Source organism: Montipora capricornis, chromosome 6, assembly GCF_036669925.1.
Source record: "Montipora capricornis isolate CH-2021 chromosome 6, ASM3666992v2, whole genome shotgun sequence".
Classification (NCBI taxonomy): domain Eukaryota; kingdom Metazoa; phylum Cnidaria; class Anthozoa; order Scleractinia; family Acroporidae; genus Montipora; species Montipora capricornis.
Genome location: NC_090888.1, coordinates 24,252,171 through 24,262,170, shown reverse-complemented (window position 1 = coordinate 24,262,170; position 10,000 = coordinate 24,252,171).

The window sequence follows — 10,000 nt, the reverse complement described above, 5'->3', positions numbered from 1 at the left end:
GCAAGAAAGGACTTTGGTTGGCTCCATTACTCTCTCGGCGAGAGAGTAATGGAGCAGCGTACTGATACTGAAAAAAGAACGAACCAAACTTTATGTAACTGTTATTGTTACATAATTGTTATATGACTAGCACTGTGAGCGGGCAAGATGAACCAAATCCCGCACTATGATTGGCTACCCGAGAGGGCAAGTTGGAGCTATACTGCCCGCTCGGGATTTCTCGCTTGGTCCCGCAAGATCAATGATAATTTTTTTGGTGTTTTAGCCCATATAATAAATCCTTTATTGACCCAGCTTGTTCGGTCAAGATTACTGGATATTGGCCTCGTTCTTTTTTTGCGTGTTTATGAAAAAACAGAAACTTGGCCAATATCCAGCCATCTTGACCTCACGCTTGGTCAATAACCCTTATATATTGAGTTCGTATAGCACATTAATCCGTTAAGTGTTATTGTTTAAGGTTAATTTAAGAAACTTAGTAGCTTTAGACCCTGTTTACAAGGAGGATGGGTAACCCTACCAGTACAAATTTGGCTTGTAAACTGGGGCTATCTTTGACAATCCTGCTAGGGTGACCCCTACCTGCTTGTAAACGGGGCCTACAAAATACCAATCTAGTAGTAAAATAATTTAGTATTAGAACATCTCTTTTCATATTTTAAGCAACTTAGACTTGTATTTTATTTCGTAAGATTCCAAATAGCCAGACAACAGAGATCACAGACCCACTTAAGGTGTTCTGCGAGAAATTTATTAAAACAAACAACATATTTGATATTTGAGGCAAAAAACCCTTCCTATTTCACTGCGTGCATGCAAGAATCAGTTATAATTGTTAACTCCTTTGAAAAAATAATTGTGAAGATTAACATCTTGAATTTTTACCGATTGTTCATTTATTTGAAACATCAAACTCAAAGAATCGCTCAGATTTACACTGTTATTTTCAAGAAAATTGCAAGAGTTTATCCAAGATGCTGTCATCAATTCGACCACAGACTGAGAATCGTTTTGGGACAACTGTGACTGTTGCCAACTTTCAACTTGCATTTTGAAGATAAGATGCCCCAGCAGGCGGCTGTGTTTTTTTTCATTCGTTATGAACAAGAACGAGACCAGTTTCCAACGAAAAGCTGACATTGGTTAAAACAAACAACAAAAAGCAAAAAAATAAACTACTGAGAAAATCAACAATCTCTTCTTCAGGCTCTTAATGGCCATATAAATTTCATATTTCTTCTCATAAAACTAAAAAAAAGAGTACCTGAGAGAGTACTCCTCGTTATTGCATATATAACAATGTTAGTCACAAATTAGGAGCTACTCCGTACGTAGAATACGCAAGTAATCTTTCATGATTTTGACTTAGTTTGTAAAAAGGCAACGTTCCAACATCCATGCATCATTAAATAACAAGTGCAATACATAAAGTACTAATCCAAAGACTTAGGGCGGAAGAAAGGAATCACCTGAAGTACTCTAAAGAATCCGCAAATTATTGTACCTACTTACTTTGTCCGGAATATTTCGACAAGAAAAAGCTGTTGTTTGATGACACTTTCATTAACGATCTCGTTAAAATTCAATGCTGTCTGTTATCTTTATCATTAGCGGCGGGCGGTCGAAATAAACAAATAAACAAAAAAAACAAAACAACTGGTGTGGCTCTCCGGGGTTTTAGTTAAACGCGTTTTAGTTCTTAAGTCAACAAACATGTTCACCTAAGGGCAAAATGTGGCCACGACACAAAGCACTTGGCAACCACCAAACAAAGACACAGACAAAGGGCGTGAGGGTTTTGGCCACGGAGTACTGGACTCCCTGCCGAAACAAAAACAACACCTCAGCATACTGTCGCCAAAATCGTCCAATGCCTGCCCTGGGAAGGCGGTTCCCTAGAGTATGGCAAACCCGCCGCAGTCTATTTCAAGCTTGGTCGTCTCTGCGTCGCCAGGCCTGCAGCGTACAAGCAGGTAAAAAAATTTTCTTTCGCTTGCAATGATTACACTTAGAGATAAGATCTCACTGAGTCAGGTGTACGTGGCGACTCTGTCAGCAAGCAAACTGTGAGACTGATTCCAACAAAGACTCTTCATAGAATCCGGTACATGAAAAAAAGCGTGTTTCCTTGACTGCTGTGTGTCTAAAAATGGTAAACGTTTTCGTTCATTGATCAATGCAGGGAAGACTAAAACCACAGGTTGTTATCCTCGTGACAAATACACGAAGTCATCGATGTTATACTTCAACGACAAGTTAATCGAGTAAAACTTAATTCTCTTTAATTCTCTTTAAGTTATTGAGAGACATCTGTCCATAAGGGCTTTATCATTTATCACTCGATTTAAATCCAAAATAACTGAGAAACAAAGGAAACAATAGAACCTCTTTGAAATGTCCACACTTTGATAAGCCATTTAGAAATATCTTTTATGCCATTCCTGTTATGGAACACGCAAAAGATTGACCGATACTGTTTTACTCACTGGACTCGCCAACATTAACCAACAAATATAACTTTTCTCTTCCCTGGACGCAATACTAGGAACGAGGTATCGCAAGAACGTACTCACTATGTTGATTAGTTTTGTATTCTATCTACAGACAGGATTAAGTCAATGAATAACATTCAGCTGAACACACCTTTTAGAGCACTCAAAAGCACCGCAAGAAAGCTCTACCTATAATTACAGCTCCCCTTTCAAAGCTCCGCACACACAGATGGAAGGTTGTCATGCACAGAAGAAACAAAATCAGGCAGAATTGCCTAAGGGTCCCTTATAAATTCAGACTTTAGTTTGTATTAAGTTTCCAAAAGCTCATGATTACGATGATGATATTCCGGCGAGAACGCTATGCAACCGAGCAAAATACTTCAATGAAATGAAGGTTTGAATAGAAATGTCACATTGGTGTGTAAAAATAAAACTTGCAACGGTCATAACAAGTACACAGCAGCGCCGTATATTACCCCTACTGGTTGCCAATCAAATCAATTAAAACTAACGAAAGGAGAAATAGTTATTGAACTGAAGTGAAAGCTTCCCAGTTGATTTTGTAAAATGCATTACAAACGCAGGGAAATGTTCGGTTTGCATCGAGGTCACCACACTCGAAAGATTTCTTTTAATGACTTCAAGTTGGTTGAGCTAACCAAACACCGCTAGGAAATGATGTTGTTGATTTACAAAGAGTTGAATGTGGACCATGGCTAAGATGGAGCCGCCAAAAAAAAGCGGGCAGACTCGATGAGAATTCTATGTGTTCTGAAAGATGTTTATGGGAACTAGAATTCAATAGTCCGCCACAGCGGCAAATTCAATTCATTTCAAGTTCGGAGCTACAGTGGGAAGGATGAAAGCGGGTTAAAAATGCCGCGCCATAACAACCCTTAAATCGCTGAGAGATCTTCTCTCTGCACGATTTCCCGCATATTTCCGCATCCGAGTGTACCAAACATAACACGAGCTGAGTCATCAGAGGCTTGCTGAGAGAAAGGCCAGAGGGGCTAAACTCACTGAGTGGGAACCACACTGTGATAAAAGCGCCAAGAACGTTGATCTCCAAATAATAAAAAAACTTGCAGATTTTCGATAGAATCTGAAAGCTTAGCAAATTGAATTTGAACACTAAACCGGCCACTGATAGAAAACCACACTACAGGTCATTTGACGCAACCCTTTCACACCCGGTGGAACTAAGCTTCTAAATATAATTGACCTTCTGAGCGCTAGCTTTCACGTGTAGTGTCACGTGACTTTTCATGTAAACAAACCTCGAAAGTTCGGACATCCGAGAAGATCGGACAGTCATACAACACACAGTGAGATGGTGTGGTGAGCGGATATGAAATGTTAGTTTCTTTTTGCGTTGGACTTGGAAATGATGTAACAGAGACACTAGTCACTTCGATGGTTAGCATTTGGTGTAGGACTCGATAATTTTACACTCGTATTTCGACAGGATTGGTCAACGCGGGTGAGTCTGGTTGTTCCATCTTCGATCGCTGGGCCGACGGAAACGAAATGCATTCCTCGCCTTATGTTATTTACGAATTTACCATTGTGTATGAAAATTGTCATATATATTTTCACTTTAAGGTCGGTAATAAAACCGAATAAAAGTGACTTATTAGCTGCATCAGAGACAGTAGTCATTTCCACCGTTTATTGCGAGTTGCAGAATGCTCTCGACTAAAAGGCGTGCTTCCCTTACACGTAACAAGACGCTTTTTTAAAGCGTTTACTCGGAATACCAAGTGGCGCAGAAATAGGGTGATACATTTTGGACGAGGTAGTTTTTCTGGTTTTTGTGACTACTCCGCATAGCGTGGTGTCACTATTGCCATCGTGTTAGTTTTTCCGAAAATGAGTATGTAACTATAGAATACACTTCGGAGCCAATCCGCATAAGAAGAGTACCAAAGTTCGGACTCTGCAAACAGTACGATGAATTGCCAATAGTTCGCGAGGACGAACGAAATGCGGTTCGGGTGCCCCGTGTTCGCAGATGATGATCTGTGAAGAATACGGTTACTTAACGTAGCTTTCGTAGTTTGTTTCTAACCGACGAATTGAGCCCGTTTACGCGTTTAATGAAGCCGCCGTTTTCGAGATAAACAAAGTTTTGCAGTAGCACTTAATTGTCAAACTATAGATGGTTTCACAGTGAGATCATCAAATTAGCAAGGTCTTCTGAATTGTCATCTATAGGAGGTTGACGATACTCGAAAAATGAATCTCTTTCCACGTTTCCAGTTCCATGACGTCTTTCGTTTCGAAAATACAGTATTTCGAATTTCCTAATTGTCACCTTACGTAGCTTATCATGGTGACACCATGATACCAAGCTACAGGGGAACCCCGTCAATACGGTCATCAACGGGCCGAAAAAAATTGGCCGTATTAACGGGGTGGCCGTATTACCGGGGGTAGGGTGAAATTCATGACTAAAGGGCCTTAATGACAAATATCGCATTTGCACTTCCAGAAAAACTTTTCTCTTTAATAAACAACAGGAATGTACGTACAGTAATTGTATAAAATACTTGAAACTTCGCACAGTAGGTAAAACGCTTAAAATTGTTAAGTGTACTGTACGTTCTGAGCCTAAAATCAAAACAAGAACAGGCCCAGCTTACTATGCTTCTAGAAAACGGAAGCCGCCGTAATTACCTAACCGAAAGACTTAAGTACCGATCGCGTTTTTGATGAAAGCACAAAGACTTAATCCCTTCGCGATTTGCCTTACTGGATTTTACAGTATTGTCAGAAGTAATGTCAAGATTATGTTTGTAATGAAAACAGGTAGGAGTGTTGCAGACACTACTTTGTAAACAGGCGTTTGGCGCGAATGGCCGAGTTAACGGGATGAAATTCTAGAGGACTCTACTGTTTGGGATTTAAAATTGTGGCCGTTGGCCGTATTAACGGGTGACCGCATTAACGAGGGTTTTCTATAAGAGAATGTATGGCCGTTAGGCGGGCTTCCACTGTATTTGATTGAAAAAAATATCTATCCCTATGAATCTAAGCAGTTTGAGCCTTTCAAGTGCTAGTACATTAGGAGATGCGTTCATACATTTTATCTCATGAGCGAAAAGTAAGCGCTTTCAAGGCAAAGGAAAGTCCACTTTGATCCACCTACACAAGTAAAAGTTGTGTGATTTCAACGCTTCGACAAAGAGCTCAGAAACGATGTACCGCACAGATCTGAGAATTGGAGGTGATGTCTAAATTTGTTTCCCGCAATATTCCAAGTTATTGGCCTTTTTCATCGAACGTTTCGAATTTATTTTTTTGTTGCGTGACAGTGAAAATGATCTATCGCACGTAAATTTTTCAATGGTCGAAAAACTATCGATATGGAAGCTGTGGTGAATCAATTCCCAAAAATTCAGCCACCCCTATTCACGTGACAGAATATTCTACTTCTTTTCCCTTTGCACATCTCTGGAGTAGTCACATGCGCCTCTCGAGCGCCTATGTTTTAATTTGCCAAGTACGAAACAAAACACGTAAATCTTTCTGCAGCCAGTTGCTAATTCATAACAACGCAGATAATGTACCGGTGAAAATCGCTTAATGTTTACAATTACAAATAAATTCAACAGGTGACATAGCTATAGGGGTAGTATGTCTTAGAACTGGTTGTTTGAATGGAAATTACGTAGGCGTTAATCTATCTTCGAGGGATCTGGTATGTAGCATGACATCAGATAAACTGGTTTCAATTGTAACAAGAGGCTACAAGTAGCCTATACTCGGGCCTGCAAAAGTACAGTGAGTGGTGTAAGGTTAATTTAGCGCTAAAGAAAAGAACAGAGAGAAGTTTGTCCTTCTCACATCGGCCTTACATTGCGATTCTCATGATGTTCGACTGTGTATGTGGTGAATACCCGGACCCAGATTATCTTCATTACAGGTGGTGACAATGACCACTGGACCATGGAAACAAGGTGAAAATAGTGTATCTATGCCAAAGTGGCTAAGCCTGACAATGTTTTTTACTGATCGATGGGTATTCTTGCTCAGTGTTTGTGAAAGGAAACGCTAATACAACGGCTTAAGATGAAACGAAATGACTCGTCGAAACATCTTTTGCAGAAAAAAATGAAAGAGAAACAAAGGTGAGATGTGAAAACATCTTTCCAAGATGACCAAACTTTCGTGCAGTGGTGCACGTAAAGGTCACTTGTCACGTGCGCGACACGTAAAGATGTGCACTATATCTCGACACTTGAAAATACTTCCAGAAGTGCAAAAGTTCCTTGAGGCCATGCCAAATGAATCCATAGCACGAGAATCAAATATTTAAAATATACCATTTGTTGTAATTTAAATACTCGCAGTAATATGCACCCAATTGTCAAAATAAATATGTTATTTGCCAGCTGGGAGGTCCGTATAGGGAAAAACTGTGACCGAGGCCTTGAAATTGCTGCTTTTTCAAGAACGATGTCACAGTTTTTTGCTATACAGACCGACCCTTTGCTGGTAAATAACTTTTTTTTTTCCTCTCCCCCATCCTCTCTGAAATCACTTGTTTTAATTGTTGACTCGCACCGCGCTTGATAGTGAATGCAGTATTAAAGCGACTTACAAACTGAACGTTTCAAGAGAAATTCCATTTCCAAACCTCTTGTCTAATGAAAAATAACCTCTGTATGTAAACGGAGTCGGTGTAAAAAAAAATGGAAATTTAAGGTCATCAAACAAGCTCACGCAATTAAGGCTAGGTTTCCGCCTGCCGTGAGCAGGCCGGATGAGAAAATTCCACCCGCTCCCGGAACCAATCAGATTGCAGGATTTGTTGAATTCCACCCACTCACGCATTGAGAAAAAAATAAAAGAATTATAATTCTCTGTGACCAAATTTTGGAAAGTACCTATCAAAGACATACAGTAAGCAAAATCTATTGTGTAACTTCCAAGTACATTACCAGTATGACTTGGGCTGTATTGAATCTGAAAAGTTGTGTTGAACGCTATGACTTCTGCAGGTAATTCTGTTAACATGAAATATGTTTGTCTCGACAAGCTTGATAAGGCAGTGTATAGATAATTTCCTACATTTACAACTGATAATTACGGGGAAGTAATTAATTTCCTATCATAATTATAATTATATAATGGCACATAGTGACATAGTTGCACATTCACTACCAGCATTTGAGCCATACACCAAAACATCACCTTGACAGTTGTTTTACTAGGATCAATAGGATGTGAACCAGGATTTTTCTAGGTTATGTCCCTGCAAAGGTTGAACTTACCGGTACCAGCAATATGCCATGCGGTGGACTAGACTTTTAACAAGAAACTATTTCAAAAACCAATGGGTAGTGTTTCGTTTCCGGAATGGAATACTATAGTGTGGGTCACTTGGCCTGTCATTCTTATTTCGCTTCGTGTATTGAAACTCTCAAGAAATAAAGATAGAAATGTGAACTCAAACTCTCTGAACGGTGTTCCTTGGTATCAACATGCATAATTAGCTTTTAAACGCACAACGCAAGGCGCAATAGAACGAGACAACAGACGTATTGGCGTTTTTTGAGGGGCACACTGCCTTGCGGCTGGTTAGCCTATGCGAATTCCAGATTGCGTGACGTAGAACAACCTCACTTATCTCCCCAGCACTACGAGCTGAGTAGTAAACAGCACGTGCTGGATCGGACAAGAGTATTGGTTAGCGAGCGATGTACCAAGACAAACGAGCCAACAAGATTGGTGGAAGTCACCGTACAGGAGAGGACCCAATTTTAAAGGGGCTAGGTCACGCTGTTTTAGGTAATTTTGTTTAAAATTGTTAGTTATGAGCTCTAAACGTCAAATTGGCAGAGCAAGAGTCTTTCATTTGCAAAATCACGGCCACATAACAATTGAGAATGATTTTCCAGCTGTGGAAATGACATTTTGATGTAGACTGATGTAAATTTGAAAAAAGGTGGGCCGACGTTTTTCAAATTTACCCAAATGCAATCCACTTCAATCCTCCCCAGTTTTGTCCATCCTTGTCCCTTCTTAGCTTTCCTGTGTTTTGTTTGAGTTCTTCTATAGTTTTGAGCCGTTATTTTGTTATTTCAGTTAATTCTATGACCATTTGATCAATGCTGAAATTGCCTAAAATTGCGTGACCTAGCCCCTTTAATGAAGGCAAAGCGATATATCCAACCCATCCCCAAAGGGAGGAAGGGGAAAACTTTAACAAATTACAAACAGCTAGTTGGTTTACTATAGAAGACAAACTGCCAGGTGAACCTTGGACGGCTGACTGAGGCTTTTATAGCTGGACTCTGTCTATTAAAGTAGCCAGTTGCACAGATTCTACTATGTAGCAAGTAGGCATTACACGTGCTCTTTAGCAGTAATGAATGAGGCTTTAACAGATTTGGCCAATGCAGGTGTACGTTATAATCTGAGATCTGGGAACAAAGTCTTTATGTCGTCGTTTTATTTACAAAAAAACCGTTGATTTTATGACCTTGAACGGCCGACTACAAAGAACGCGAGTACGGTCACGTGTCATTAATCGTATTTTACTGATAGGGCAGTAAAATCTCATTTAAAGAGAAAAACATATACCGGTACTCGTTTATGTGCACAATACATCGAAGAATAAAGTCTACAAATACCTATTTTACTTTCAGATACTTACCCCTGCATAACATTTCAAATTCCGTTTTCCGTGAATCGTCTCATGATTACGTGTTACATACGAACCATGTCAATTACTAGCTTTACAATCACTGGTTCCTCGTTAATCCAATTTATTACTAAGACTTGTTTGCATTACTAATTAACACGAAAAGGGATAACTTGGGAATTTTTAACAATATATCGCTTTCATCTAACCCAAAATCATTCAGATATTCAAAACGCCCTATGCATAATCCATTTCTTTCGCCTTTGTGTTTGTCAGCATTATGATTTGGAATATTTTAGGTTTACGTGTTCACAAGTTTGTTTTTGTATCTCGTAGATGTTTAGATTTCCAATTACACACTCTGTTTCGATTGGCCACTCTAACTCCCTGTGTAAATAGTTCCCCGTAAATTCAAAATAGATATGTTTCGTTTCTAAGAAAACAAAACATTCTTTTACAAATCATACCGGGTATTCCTGATTTCTGCATAAATTTAAGTTTCATTTTGCATTTACCTGCTCATCCACGCTTTTTGGAAAAGTGGTACATACACTGTACCACGTGCTTAGATTTAAACGCATACCTGAGGTAGATATTTTTTTTGTGTTTACGAGGAAGTGATCTCCCTTGCCAGTAATACGATGAAATGTGGATGACCTCGGTACGTTGTTACCCAAATACGTTCCTGCAAGTTTCCGCCTTTTTCTGCTGTTATAAAATAGACGTCTCAATTCTGCTTGGTCCTCGGGCACGTCTATGTCAATGCTCACTTAAGTCAAAACAAAAGTAAACAACTTTTGCTTATCGAGACCTGTATTTCTCCTTCGGAATGAAGTCTGTATTATCATTGAGA